The sequence below is a fragment of the Nycticebus coucang genome, chromosome 4, assembly GCF_027406575.1.
Source record: "Nycticebus coucang isolate mNycCou1 chromosome 4, mNycCou1.pri, whole genome shotgun sequence".
NCBI lineage: Eukaryota > Metazoa > Chordata > Mammalia > Primates > Lorisidae > Nycticebus > Nycticebus coucang.
In genome coordinates this window covers 72,034,775-72,048,845 of record NC_069783.1, presented here as the reverse complement: position 1 = coordinate 72,048,845, position 14,071 = coordinate 72,034,775, and the positions used below count along the sequence as shown (strand labels likewise).

Here is a 14,071-nt window from a genome sequence, read left to right as displayed (position 1 = left end):
CCTAGAGCTGTGGGAGGCCAAGGTGGGCTAATTTCCTGAGCTTGGAGGTTGGAGACCAGCATGAGCTGGAGTGAGCCAAAGTGAGACCCTGTCTCTACCAAAAATTTTTTTTAAAAAGCCAGACATTGTGGCAGGTGCCTGTAATCCCAGCTATTTGGGAGGCAAAGGACAAGAGAATCGCTAAAAGAAGAAAGTAAAAAAAATAAAATTAAAAAACAACACCAGGGGCGGCTCCTGTGGCTCACGGAGTAGGGCGCTGGTCCCATATGCCGGAGGTGGCGGGTTCAAACCCAGCCCTGGCCAAAAACAAAACAAAACAAAACAACACGAACAACTTCAAACTAAGAAGAGTAAAAGCCAGCTGAAATCGAAAGCAAAATTAAAAAAATTTTTTTAGCCTTCTTTCCTATTTCAACACTCTTCTTAGCATATTGTCAGGTCTTCAGCCATCACTCCTACATAGAAGGCTTCTAAGTCAGCCATCCCCGTGGTTCTGTCATCCATATAAGTGTCCCACCACCATTTCAAGTACAATCTGTCTAAAATTAAATCACCCTTCCACATACCCAATTTCTGCTAAGAGTGACAAGTATTTGATTGCTTCCCTAGACTCACTAGGGCTCTGTGGGATACACCTTTGCATCTTCCCTCCCCCACACATCCAGGCTGTCACTTAGACCTGTTAGATCTTATTTAAATTCCTCAGGGTCTTATCTTCTCTCATTCGTGGTACATTATTTCCTTTTACATATTGCAATTTTTAGCTTGTGGCTCATCTTCAGTGAGGACTTACTTGGGCACCAATACTTTGTGACCTCAGTTGAGGGTATTTTTTCCTGAGAAGTGCTATATTTGCTTATGCCAGGCACTCCAAGAATATCACTTGATGGAGACCAATATGTGTTAATTTCTTGACTTGGGGTTCCTGTACCACATTAGTGTTGTGAATTCAAACTCCAACTCAAGTAGTTATAGATTTTCAGAGGCAGCTTTTTCTCTGATCAGGACCCAGATCAGGACAGCAAGAAATATGCCTCCCTTACCACACCTTCTGGGATTAGTCACAGCACATCTCATGCTTCTATTTCTTGGTCTCAGTCCCCTCATTTGGGTCCATGTAGGTTTTCTTTCCTTTCTTGCAAGCCCAGCTAAACATTGCAGGAAATGTCTTTTATATTTTATGAAAAACAGTCCACATATTTTGAAGCAGGAGAGCCTGAGTTATCTAGTCAACGATACTGTTAAAAACTAAAGCCAGAAGAAATTGATTATTCTCTTAAAATGTTTTCTGCATTTATTCTCTCTGTGCCTGTTGCCAGCTCTTTAGCCCATGACACCCTTTCCATATACATACACGCCTGGGCTATGACAATCACCTAGAATCATATAACATTGTCCAAGAGTAGGATCTTGTCCAATAGAAGACTGGAAGAGAAAACTGAGGCCCTAGAGATACGGGGATTTTCTTAAGGGCACATTGATGCTAAGACACTGAAGTTAGCCTTGAATCTGGACCTTCCAGTTCCAAGACCAGTGCAGATCCATATAATCATTCATTCCACAAATTTTGAATGCTACTTATCAGCTGCACCAGTAGTCTCCAAGTGTTTTACTTTCCAGTGCATCTGAGGAATTTAACACACACCAGTAACAGAGACTCACTAAAGTCCTGATTCTCACACTGGAGAGATGGGAAAATGTAATAAGAATCTTGATGAGATGGGATATGGGGCAAGAGTTTGACAAAGAAACCCAAGATGTCTCCTATTTCCTCCCTTTCACCCCAACCCTGTACCCTGTCTGAGACAAGCCTGTATTGTACCAAACTACTTCCCCTGCCTCCATTATGCCTCCTTTCATTCCACATTGCCTAGTCCTGATGATGAAAACTTCCCTAAAACACCATTCACAACATATTAGTGCTTTATGCCAAAACTACCAAGGCTTCCATCCTCCTACTATATATATATATAATATATTTTTTCACCTTTGCAGTCAAAGCCCTCTGTATCAGATCCAAATTTGCCTTCCAACCTCCTCTATCATCTCTTCCTTTGATCTTTGCTCTGGCTTCTCCTCTTCCCTGACCTTTTATCCAAATGCTCCCACCCTTGAGCTCCTTCAAGAGCAGAAGATCCACATTTGTGGCCCTCATATCACCAAGCCTACTGCCCAACACACTTAAGTGCTTACTTATTGTGTTTATCAGTTGATCAAAAAGCCAAAAAAGAAGGAGGGAAAAAGAAAGGGGAAGAAAGGAGAGCATGAAGCTGGGAAAGAGAAGAGGGAAGAGGAAGGAAGGATCAGGAGGGAAAGATGAGGAGAAGCAATATGGAGGCTTGCTTGACAACAACCATAGGGTTCCCTGAGTGGGACCACACCTCTGACTAGTCTGGGACCTGTCCAGTTCTTGCTGAGCTCATGATTCTTTGCCTCAGCTCTGGGATGTATGGCTGTCACTGAGCTCTCCTTTGGTTTCTCTGGTTTACATAGAATAGGATTCAGTTTAACATTTTTAGAACTGTGGTTCCCATAACAACCGAGCAAGAACTGTTGTCTGTGAAATGTAGCATGGGCACACATGCGCACATGCATACACTCATACACATATGCACACACATATGCGCATGTGTGCAAATACACATGCATGTACTCACACATATACTTGCATACACATACATGCATATCCATATGCACACACATGGATGCACTCACAAATACATGCATCTATATACACTTCCATGTGTACAGGTACACATCTGCATACACATGCACATGCACACGTACACACACATACATACACCAGCTTGCTGAAGATTTCAGATACTCACAGGAAGCACAGAGTAAGGAGAAAGAAACATCACAACAACAAAGATGGACCAATACAATATCTGAATATTTTTGCCTATTTGCAAAAACAGATGTAGGGAGTATGTATTTTGATAGATGAAGGTTATGGACTGTATTATAGCTAAGAGATGGCAAGAAGCACTGTGGTTGAGCACAGACTTTACAGTTTAGCAGCTTGAATTCAAACCCTGGCTATGCCATGTTAGATCTTAACTTTAGCTTCTCCACTTGGAGAGTGGAGATAATAACAATACTTGATAGGCTACTTGATAGGCTTATTAGGAAGATTAATGGTATACATAAAAATGATCAACATGATGCTTGGCACTTGGACAATAGAAGTTGTCATTTAAAACTTAGGAGAAGCTGGGCGTTGTGGTGGGCGCCTGTAGTCCCAGCTGCTTGGGAGGCTGAGGCAAGAGAATCATGTAAGCCCAAGAGTTAGAGGTTGCTGTGAGCCGTGCGATGTCATGACACTCTACCTGAGGGCGGTACAGTGAGACTCTGTCTCTACAAAAAAAAAAAAAAAAAAAATTAAAACTTAGGAGAAGTGGGGCGGTGCCTGTGGCTCAGTGAGTAGAGTACCAGCCCCATATACCGAGGGTGGTGGGTTCAAACCCAGCCCCGGCCAAACTGCAACATAAAATAGCTGGGCGTTGTGGCGGGCACCTGTAGTCCCAGCTACTTGGGAGGCTGAGGCAAGAGAATCGCCTAAGCCCAGAAGCTGGAGGTTGCTGTGAGCTGTGTGACGCCATAGCACTCTACTGAGGGTGATAAAGTGAGACTCTGTCTCTAAAAAAAAAAAAACAAACAAACTTAGGAGAAGTGATTTCTCATTTGCTTAATCTAAGAAGACTTCCTGGAGGAGGAAAGAAATTTAGGAACTACAAGAAGAGAAGATGGAGAGGGAGTTTGCCCTGATTGGGCACTGTATTAAATTTGTCTCGTCCCTCCCAAACCATCTGACAACAAGTACACAAATTATACTTTCTGAACGTTACATTATCTCTGCCTTCACAGGAATGGTGGAGGCAAGAAAAGTCCCCATCAGCTTCAGATTTATTGGAGAATCCTGAGGCTGTTGGATTTCTGCTTAGCTGCATCCCACTGCCTCTGAAGACCCTGTGTACAGCCCTGACCAAGAACTGCCCTCAGCTTGAAATGCCATCTCTCTTTCCTCATCCAAGGCTCAGCTCAGCCCTAGCCTTGTAGCCCCCAAACCCTGGTATCTCAGGCCCCATGGCAGCCCTGAGGATTTCCTCCAGGCCTAGGACAGCCAGATTGTTCTTGCCTCACCAGCAAGATAGGCCTTAAGCCTAGGGCGGGGCCACGTAGGTGCCCCAGCCCAAGAAGCCTGACTGCTGTCCTAGCCAAGTGGTGGGTGTGGGTAGGAGGGAAGCAGAGCCCTAGAGGAGGCCTTGCCCCTTTCTTCCTCTTCAGGTCCAAGATGGGATTTGTGACTGAGACACGTGCTCCTAGGCAGCATTTTAAGGGCAATATTGGGTCTCCGGACAGCGCCCAGCTGCATTCACCCCCAGCTTCGCTGGTTCCCTAGAAACACCCCGAAGGAATCGTCCTTAAGCATCCGACTGAGGTCGCCAAGTGCACGACCAGGCGCGCAGCCCAAGAGGCCACTTAAGGACCGTGGCGCATGTCCCACAAATAGCGTCGCACCCTCCCCCTTCCGGATTCACAAAAGCGCCCACCCCAGGATTTGCCCCGGAGTGGAAGCGGCCCTAAACCAGAGTGTAGGGTTAGGGCGGAGAGGCCCTGATTAAAGGTGGGCAGCAGAGGCCACAGCTCAAGTGCCAGGGCCGGGGAGGGTACGGTGTGGTGCCGGGAGCTGGGAAGACTGGGACCTGGGAGGAGGGCACCACCAGTCATCTCTGCACCCCTAGGGCGGCGCCGAGGACCCCTCCCCCATAGAAGCCACCTTGAGCGGAAAACGTGGGGTCCCGGCGCAGCCGCTTCTGGCCGCATCTGCCGCTCCCCTCTCGCTGGAAAGCCCGCCCCGGAGGAGGGGCCGGCTCCGCCCCACCTCTTCGCTGCCTCCCTCCCCCTTCCCTTGCTTTTCTCCGGCCGCGCGCCCCCTCCTCCCCCTCCTCCCCCTCCACATCTTCCATCCTTACCCCCACCCTTTTGCGCGCCCCTCCCTCTGCGACTAGCTGGGAGGCTCGGCCGCCCCCGCCCCAAGAGGGAGGCGGGGGCGCTAGCCGCGGCCGCCACCCGAGGCTGCAGAGGGGAACGAGATCCGAGGCCCCGAGGCGGCCCTGCGTCTGGACCGGGCGTGCGGGGGCTGCCTCTGCACCCCAGCTCTGGGCCGCCGGGCCTGGCCTCGCCGCGGGGTGCAGGAGGTAAGGGCGGGTCACGGGCACCGCTGCGGGACTGTTCCTGGAGAGGGAAGGAGGGAGGACTCCAGCCGCTGTCTCCTCTTCCCTTTCCTTCTCCCCCACAACCCTCCGGAGGCCGACGAGGCCGCCCAGCCAGGAGGGATTCTGTGCAGGCCAGGCCAGAGGCAGGGAAGGGGTTAATTTAAGGAATTAAAATCAGAACGATTTGAGATCAGGCTTCCCCTCCCCCCCTCCCTCCTGTCGCTGACCTAGCCATGTTCCGGGGCGGGAGCAGACTTAAGAACCCCTGTGGGACTCTGGACCTTGGAGAGCAGGGGCCAAAAGGAGGGAAGAAGGGGAGCACCCTCAAACCCCAGCCCTCCCCACCTGCTTCTGAGGGGAGTGGGGGAGGGGCTTGGTGCTGAGGCCTGGCTGGGCACCTGTGCGGGGTCTGTGCGTGCCAGTGTGCACGTGTGATAGTCTGGAGTTGTGCATGTGTGTGCACACGTTTCCTTCTCCTCACATCCCAGTGCCTGCACTGGTGACGATGCTCACAGTGTCTCTGGATGTGTGTGTCCCACTGCATTGCTTTGCAAGAAGAGTGTGTGTGACACAGTGCTTGTGTGTGTTGCCCACAATCTGCCTGTGAGCACAGAGTGGGGCCTGCTCTCTCCCTAGGTTGAGTCTGCAGAGCGAGGGGCCCGGATGGTTTTCTGGATGTGGGATCCAGGTGCTGGAGCCTGTGTGTGTGACCTTGGGAGGCGTGTGCCTGTTTGCAGGAGCAAGAGACAACAACCGAAAAGGCAGTGTCAGGGCTGCCAAGAAGCAGAGGACTGGCTGCATTGACCCCTGTGGGTCTTCATCAGGCTGGAGTGACTGTTCTGGGAGGTGCACATGTTGGGGACACAGCCACAGGTGTGAGGAGCCAGAGCCCCAGCCTTCTTGGGGGGGATTCAAAGGGATTTAGAGAGGCAGAGGGGATTCCTTTGGTTGCCACCTTCAGGGGTGTAATGGGGGGGGATAATGGGGACACCTCCAGCTGCCTCTCCCATTCTTAGAATACCTCCACCTGCTGGCAGATGCCTCCTGCAAGTGCTGAGCTTAGAGCTTAGAGCTTCATTTCTTTGGCTTTTGAATCCATCTGTTAACACTTAAATATTCCACCCCCATTTCTGTAATTTCTACCTTCTCTGCTCCTTTCCTGAATGTGGATTTTATATGGAAAGAGGGGGTAAGAGCTGTTAGGTCCTGAAGGCCAAGTGGTGGAAAGAGAAGATGCTATGGATATGAAAGGGAGTTGGGGTCAGGGAAAGGGAGACCATCAAGAAACAAACTCTGCTAACTTCTCAGTTTTACCTGCTCTGAATTTAACCCAGAGAAAGAGAGAGAATTTGGTGATATCCCCACAATTGTTTCTAGATTTAAAGATTCTACTTTGTTTTGGAATATTTATAACAAGAAGAGGATGATGTTTGTTGAAAGGTAATTACCATTCTGCCTTTGAATTCCTTAACGCCCCTACCTCCCTAGTAACCACTGCTCCATTTATTCATTCATTCAACAAATATCTATTGTTATTGTGGGCCAACCTGTGACCAGTACTGTGTTGGTGTGATGTTCCACTTTCAACCAGAAAGAACATAGTGTCGAGACTAAGAACAGGGGTTTTGAAGTCAATCAGGTAGTGGTGGGTTCAAATTCTACTTTTCATGGTTTTAGTTATTCACTGGTGTGTGACATACCACCCAGAATTTCAGGATTTAAAACAACAGTTATTTATTATTTCTCATGATCTGTGGGTTGGCCATGACTGTGGGCTCACGTGGAATCTCTCACTCAGATGTATTCAGTGGAGGGACTGGCAGGAGAGGAACATCAAAATGGCCTCTCATCCTCCAGGGTCACTCTATTCATGGCATCTAATCAGTCAGTCACCTGGCCCAAGTTTCTTACATGGAAGCTGGATCCCAAGAGGTAGTAAGTATTTCAGGAGAACAAGTTGTAAAGTATAACTGCATATCAGGCTTCTGCTTGCCTCAGGCTTGTCATGTTCCATTGGCCAAAGCAAGTCATTCAGCCATGCCCTGAGTCCATGTGAGAGATCACATAAAGGCAGGAATCCTGGGAGTCATGTCTCACTGGGGGTCTCCAAAGCAATAGTTTGTTACAGTATTTACTGACCTTGGGCAAGTGGTTAAATCACTCTAAGCCTCAGTTTCCTCATCCTAATATGGAGACAATACCACCTACTGGTCATCACTGTGTGGGGACTAAATGAATAGCATGGTATCGGATCAAAATAATTAGTAGACAAAAGTTCACTGCTTTTTTAATTATCAGACTATAAGCACCCTAAGGGCAGGGCTGTCATTTATTTTTATATATCCGGTGCGTGACATGGTCCTTGTGTTTAACCTCTTTTGCTGGTTAAATAAAAGGAGATGAAGCAGACAAGTTCCAAATCTTGGAACTCAGCTAGAGTGAGCAAACAGTGTAGAGAAGATGCAGCAAGTAGTTCTTACCTCCCAGTAGGTGACTAGCACAGCCAGGAAAACACCTGCTATTCGAGGTGATGCTTGGATTAATTTAATTTTAACCAATTCACTCAGTTCTATGATGATAAGTTAGAAATTGCTTTGGTTACATGAAATCAATCAATTCATCCATTATTCAGTATGATTCCTCTAACAGTACTGATGTCTACTGTGTATGAGGAAGGCATGAGGATGAATCAGTTGCATTGTCCCTGCCTCCAGTGAATGTGTAGGAGGGATCTGATGGGTAAACAGTTCCATGACCTGTATGTGATGCTTGTTACCATCCTTGAAGAACTAAAGTAAGGAATGATTCATGTTATGATGTGATTTGAGCTGAGAGGAGAACTTGAGGTCAGGGAAGACTTTATGGAATAGGGTAGCATTTGAGCTGAAGATTGTCCCAGGAAGAGGGACCAGCATGATTCTAGACTTGGGGATGTGACAGCATATGGCACTTCCTAGTGGAGCAAAGTCCCATAGGTCTCACTAAGGATGCCTGGCAGAGGGAAGCAGAGACAAAAGCTAGAGCTGGCAAACCTCAGGACGGTCAGATTCAAGCTCATCTTGATGGCAGGCAAGGCAGGGTGGAGTTTACTTCTCAGAAGATGGCCGGCCTTCAGTGTGTTTTTAGAATAAAGGTGACTTGACTGGATCACTATTTGTAGAAAACTTTGGAAGCTGTGAGAAACCAGATCTGGAGGAGTTAGAGACTCCAGTTAGTATCAGTGGTTCATATAGAAGGGGATTTAGGTCTGGGACAGTGGCTGTAGAAAGTAAGAAGTAGAGTCAAATATTTTGAAGACAGTGTCGACAATAATTAGTGATTGATGAGATCTGAGGGAGACTTTGAGAAGTCAGAGATTTTGGGGGGGGGAGGGAGGTGCTATCCAGGGTGCTGAGTAGATAATGTAGCTATTGGTTCTTTTCTTGGTTCTTCTCCCTCCCCTGTCTCTCTGAAGGTCTCTCCCCCCCTCCACCCCTTTCTCTGTACCCTCTCTTTGGGCCTGCTTATCCACTTGCATTTTTGTGCTTAAGTTGCCAAAACTGTATTTTTTGGCCCCATATTACAAGTCATGTGCTGAATATCTCTGCTTCTAAAGCCCACTGGAATTTCAAATTCATGAAATCCACAACCAAACTCATTATCTCTCCTCCACACCAGCCTTCCTCCATTTACCCTCCTTACTGAGTCATATCCTCTACCCAGTTGCTCAAAACCCAAATCTAAGCCTTGGCTGTGACCTCCCTTTCATACCTTCCATAGTCATTCTGTTACCAGGCCTTTTCAACTGTCCTTCTGTGATTGCTCCTATATCCATCCTTCTCCCCATTTATACGTCTGCTACCTTGGTTAATGATTTCCACTTCCATTGTTCCAATAGCCTTCTTCCTTGACCTTGTCCCTAGTAGTCCATTCTCTAAACTGTAAATCTGATCAAGTCTTTGCCATTCATTCATTCCACACTTACCGAGCATCTAACCCATACCAGGCACTGTTATAAGTGCTGGGGAAATAGCAATGATTGAGACATACAATGTCTCTGTCCTCCTGGGACTTACGCTAGTCCTCTTTCTCACTTCATTGCTCTTGTGCATGCTGTTTCATTGGCTCAGAATGTCCTTCTTCTCTGCTGACCTCGTAATTGTCATAATCACTCATCTTTATCTGGTAATTCTACTTCGCTCTTCAAGAGTCACCTTAGATGCTGCATCTCTGGGCGTTCCCTAGTTGCCCAACTCCTCAAGCAAGGCTAAGTGTAGAATCCTGTGCCAGCCTCCTGCATAACATGTATCTAATGACTGTATCATCTAATCAGTCTGCTCCAGAAGATCACAAGCTGCTTGAAGGCCAAGGCTGGATCTAGTTTGTATGTCCTCAACATATATAACACGGTACCTGGATACTTCCTAGCACAGAGTAAATATGTGTATAAGGAATTCATGTTTGAGTAGAATTCATAGATATCTCTATACATCTATAGAGAAATATAGATTTGGGAGAGTATTAGTTCAGACTCTTAGGTAGAAAGTGACAGAAATCCAACCCAAACTACTTTAAGCAAAAAAGCATTTATATACAATTATTTATTAATTCACAAAGCTGGAAAGAAGGGAGATGAAGTTCTCAAAAAATGTGGTGAGGAATTTCTCCAGCTCTTGCCTCAGCTTGACTCTGAATGTTGCCACATTTTCCCCCACTATGCACTGACTTTCTCCATGTGGTAAGCAGAGGCTGACAGCTTTATCATCCTAGCTTGTGATCCCAAGGGGAAAAGAGGACTCCTCTATCGTATAAACTCCCAGTAAAGGAGTTGGCTCAGCTTGAGGAATGTGCTCTTTTGTATGGCAATCATTGTGGCCAAGGAAATAGAGATGCTGTGATTGGCCAACCCTGGTTTATCCGTCCATTCTACTAGGATTGGCAGCCCTGCCAGAACCACATGGAATAGGAAGGGCAGCTCACCAAAGAAAGGATGAGATGTTGCCATTACTAGAAAGTTAAGAAGTCTTGCTGAGCAGATAGATGAAAATAATAATGTGTACTGCAGGAATTATCAGTGACCACATGATAATGGAAGCCATAGAAATACAAGATCATTTGCATATCTGCAGGGTCATCCTATGAGAATATGACGGTAGACAGCAACTAGAGAAGACAAATTCTTGAGACGGCCTAGTCTTCTTTGAAGAAATGAGACTAACGCACCTGAAAGCCTTAAATATAAAGGCTAGTTCAACCTATAGAAACCTTATATCCAGAGAAAACCTCAAGGTGGACTCGAAAGAAAGTAGACTTGAGATAGGCATTTCAGATGGGAGAAGGAACATAATAGATCTGGGGATGCGGCTGTGCACAGTGGCTCACACTTATAATCCTCTCATTCTGGGAGGCCAAGGTAGGTGGATTGCCTGAGCTCAGGAGTTTGAGACCAGCCTGAGGTAGAGTAGAACCCCGTCTCTAAAAATAGCTGGGTGTTGTGGCAGGCACCTGTAGTCCCAGCTACTTGGGAGGCTGAGGAAAGAGAATCACTTGAGCCCAAGAGTTTGAGGTTGCTGTGAGCTATGACACTACAGCACTGTACCAAGGGTGATGAAGTGAGACTCTGTCTCAAAAAAAAAAAAGAAAAACAAGATTTGGGGATGGCTCTGAGGCAGATCCTAGGGCTGCAGACATTGATGGTTTAGGGAGACTAGAATGCAAGGGAAAATCTCCAGCGATTCCATCATGGTGTTCTAAGCGAAGGACTGTAATGAAAATTGAACAAACAACACTTTTATTTTTCTTTTTTCTCTTCTCCCTCATCTCCCTGCCTCTTATGCCTTCTTAGTTGCCTTCAGGCAAAAAGCTTCACGCCCAGACTAAGGAGGCATGTAAATCTAGATAAAAATATTCCTAAGCAGGGCTTAGTGCCTGTAGCTTGGCGTCAGCCACATACACTAAGGCTGGTGGGTTTGAGCACAGCCAGGGCCTGCTAAACAACAACAACTGCAACCAAAAAATAGCCAGGCATTATGGCGGGCACCTGTAGTCCCAGCTACTTGGGAGGCTGAGGCAAGAGAATCGCTTAAGCCCAAGAGTTTGAGGTTGCTGTGAGCTGTGATGCCACGGCATTCTACTGAGGGTGATACAGCAAGACTCTTGTCTCAAAAATAAATAATAAAATAAGTATATATGTATATACATATATGTGAATATAAATATAAATATAAAATATATATTATATATATATATATTTTTTTTTTTTTTTTTTCCTAAGAAGATTCAGAGTCATTCCTCAGTTCCAACAGATGGAGGGCATAGGCTGGCCTGGGAATCCCCTCTCATCCTCCCTTTTGCACTTCCATCTACAGGCCTGCATCCTCAGACTTTCTCTTTCCCTGCTTTCTCAGAGCCTGGCTATAAGGATGCTCTGAGGCAAAAAAGTTGCTTCAAAAGTCCACGATGCAGCTCAGCACCTGTAGCTCAGTGAGTAGGGCGCTGGCCACATACACCAAAGGTGGTGGGTTCATGCCCGTCCCGGGCCTGCTAAACAGCAATGACAACTGCAACAAAAAAAATAGCCTGGCGCTGTGGTGGGCACCTGTAGTCCCAGCTACCCAGGAGGCTGAGGCAAGAGAATCGCTTAAGCCTAAGAGTTTGAGGTTGCGGTGAGCTGTGACACCCTGGCACTCTACCAAGGACAACATAATGAGACTCTGTCTCTTAAAAAAAAAAAAAAGCATGGTGGGAGGGAGAAGGCTGGCTACAACTGAGGCCCTAAAATATGACCCCCACGGGAATGACCACTACTTAGTTGAGTGAGAAGGGTGGGCACACACATTGTCTGACACCAGGCTGACTATATTTTACAGAATAACCTTGTTCTTGTGTATGTGTGTGAACTAAACTCTATAATATCTGTGGTCACTTTGCTTCTTCAGTTTTGCCTATAGTTATTAGTCTATTCAATTTTCTACTTCTTCCTGAGTCAATTCTGATAATTTGTATTTTCCTAGAAAAGCATTTAGTTCATCCAGATTTTCAAAATTTGGGCCAAGAATTTTACCTGGTGGGTGGCATTTTAGTAATTTAAGAAAATCTTCTCTGTCTTTGCCAGTGGTTGTATCTCCTTTTGCATTCATAGTGTTATGTATATATATTCTCTCTCTCTTTGAATAGATTTACCAGAAAGCTATTTATTTTGTTTATATTTTCAGAGAACCATCTTCTGGATTTATTTCTCAAGGCTACTTTTTTGGATTTAATATACCTAAAGAATGGTGATATTGGAACTCTTAGTAAATATTTATTTTAAAAAAAAGAAAGTTAAGGGGTGGCACCTGTGGCGCAAGGAGTAAGGCACTGGCCCCATATACCGGAAGTGGCGGGTTCAAACCTGGCCCTGGCCAAAAACTGCAAAAAAAAAAGAAAGTTAAATTTTGTCTCATACATACTAAGGCACTAACAGATGAAATATTCTAATATTTAGTGTTTGCTCACAGGTATCCAATGGTGGGAGTGGGGGGAGTGTAAAGCCTGGGAGCCGTAAGCAGATGAAATAAAACTGGCTGTGAATTGAGAATTATTGAAGCTAGATGATGAGTTACATAGGAGCTCATCATAATAGTCTCCCTATTTTTAAATATGTACAAAAGTGTCCATGATGGAAAGTTGTTTTTAAATTCCTGTCTCAGGGCGGCGCCTGTGGCTCAAGGAGGTGGTGGGTTCAAACCTGACCCCAGCCAAAAAAAACTGCAAAAAAAAAAAAAGAAAAATCCCTTTCTCACCAAAAATTTCTAGGTGGATTAAAATACAAATGCAGGCTGAGCATGGTGGCTCACGCCTATAATCCCAGCATTTTGGGAGGCCAAGGTGGGAGGATTGCTTGAGGCCAGGAGTTGAAGACCAGCCTGTACAGCAGTGAAATCCTGTCTCTGACAGAAAAAAAAAAAAAAAAAAAAGGCGGTGTAGCATAGTGGTTATGGCGCCGGCCACGTGCACCAAGGCTGCCGAATTAGAACCTGACCCAGGCCAGCTAAACAACAATGCAACAACAATAACAAAATAGCTGGGAGTTTGTGGAGTTGTGGTGGGTGCTGTAGTCTCAGCTCTTTGGGAGGCGGAGGCAAGATAATCGCTTCAGCCCAAGAGTTGGAGGTTGCTATGAGGCCACTGCACTCTACTGAGGGCGACATAGTAAGACTGTCTCAAAAAAAAAAAAAAGCAAGCCAGCATGGTGGTGTGTGCTTTGGGAGGATTTCTTGAGCTAAAGAGTTTGAGGTTGCAGTGAGCAATGAAGTTATGATCATGCTACTGCACTGTGCACTCTGCTCTTTTATTGTTTTTGCTGCAAATTGGGAGTCAGTCCACACTCTGTGTGCTCTCCAAGGGCAACAGAGTGAGTCCCTATGTCTCTTAAAAATAAATCCAAATGTATAAAAGAAAATCATATACCAAGTCATTGTCAGTTTATAACATAATTATTTGTTTAAAGCCCTTAATTTAAAAAAAAGAAACATTCTGGAATTTTTGAAAAGAGAAATCACAAGTACTAAAAGAAAACATATGTAACTGTTTATATAATCTGTGGGTAAGGACAGGCTTCCTAAGCATGAAAGCAAAATCAGATTTTACTGAAGCATAATTTAAAACTAGTATATCAATAAAGACCATAAACAAAAGTAAAAGCCAATCAACATACTTGAGAAAAATATATGCAGTATATAAATGACAAAGGATCAATATTACAAAAAGCCCTTGCAAATCGATAAGAAAATATGAATGTTCAGTATAAACATAAGCAAAGTAGTACACAGGCAAGTTACCAGACATAGAAATAACTGGTAAATCTGTGAAAAATGTCCAACCATCAG

General features: G+C 45.5%; 1 protein-coding gene across 7 annotated transcripts in view; it reads left to right on the top strand.

Moving 5' to 3' along the window:
- Nucleotides 1-4,967: 4,967 nt before the first annotated feature.
- FBXO41 (F-box protein 41) overlaps nt 4,968-14,071 on the top strand; it is a 28,026-nt gene continuing 18,922 nt past the window's right edge. For 5 of the 7 annotated variants that reach the window (XR_008379495.1, XM_053587837.1, XM_053587833.1 and 2 more), the window contains exon 1: nt 4,968-5,204. The gene's annotated coding sequence lies outside the window, so the exon portion shown is untranslated. Of the gene's footprint in view, nt 5,205-5,858; nt 6,096-14,071 lie in introns of all 7 variants that reach the window. The other 2 variants (XM_053587836.1, XM_053587835.1) reach the window with 2 other exon arrangements.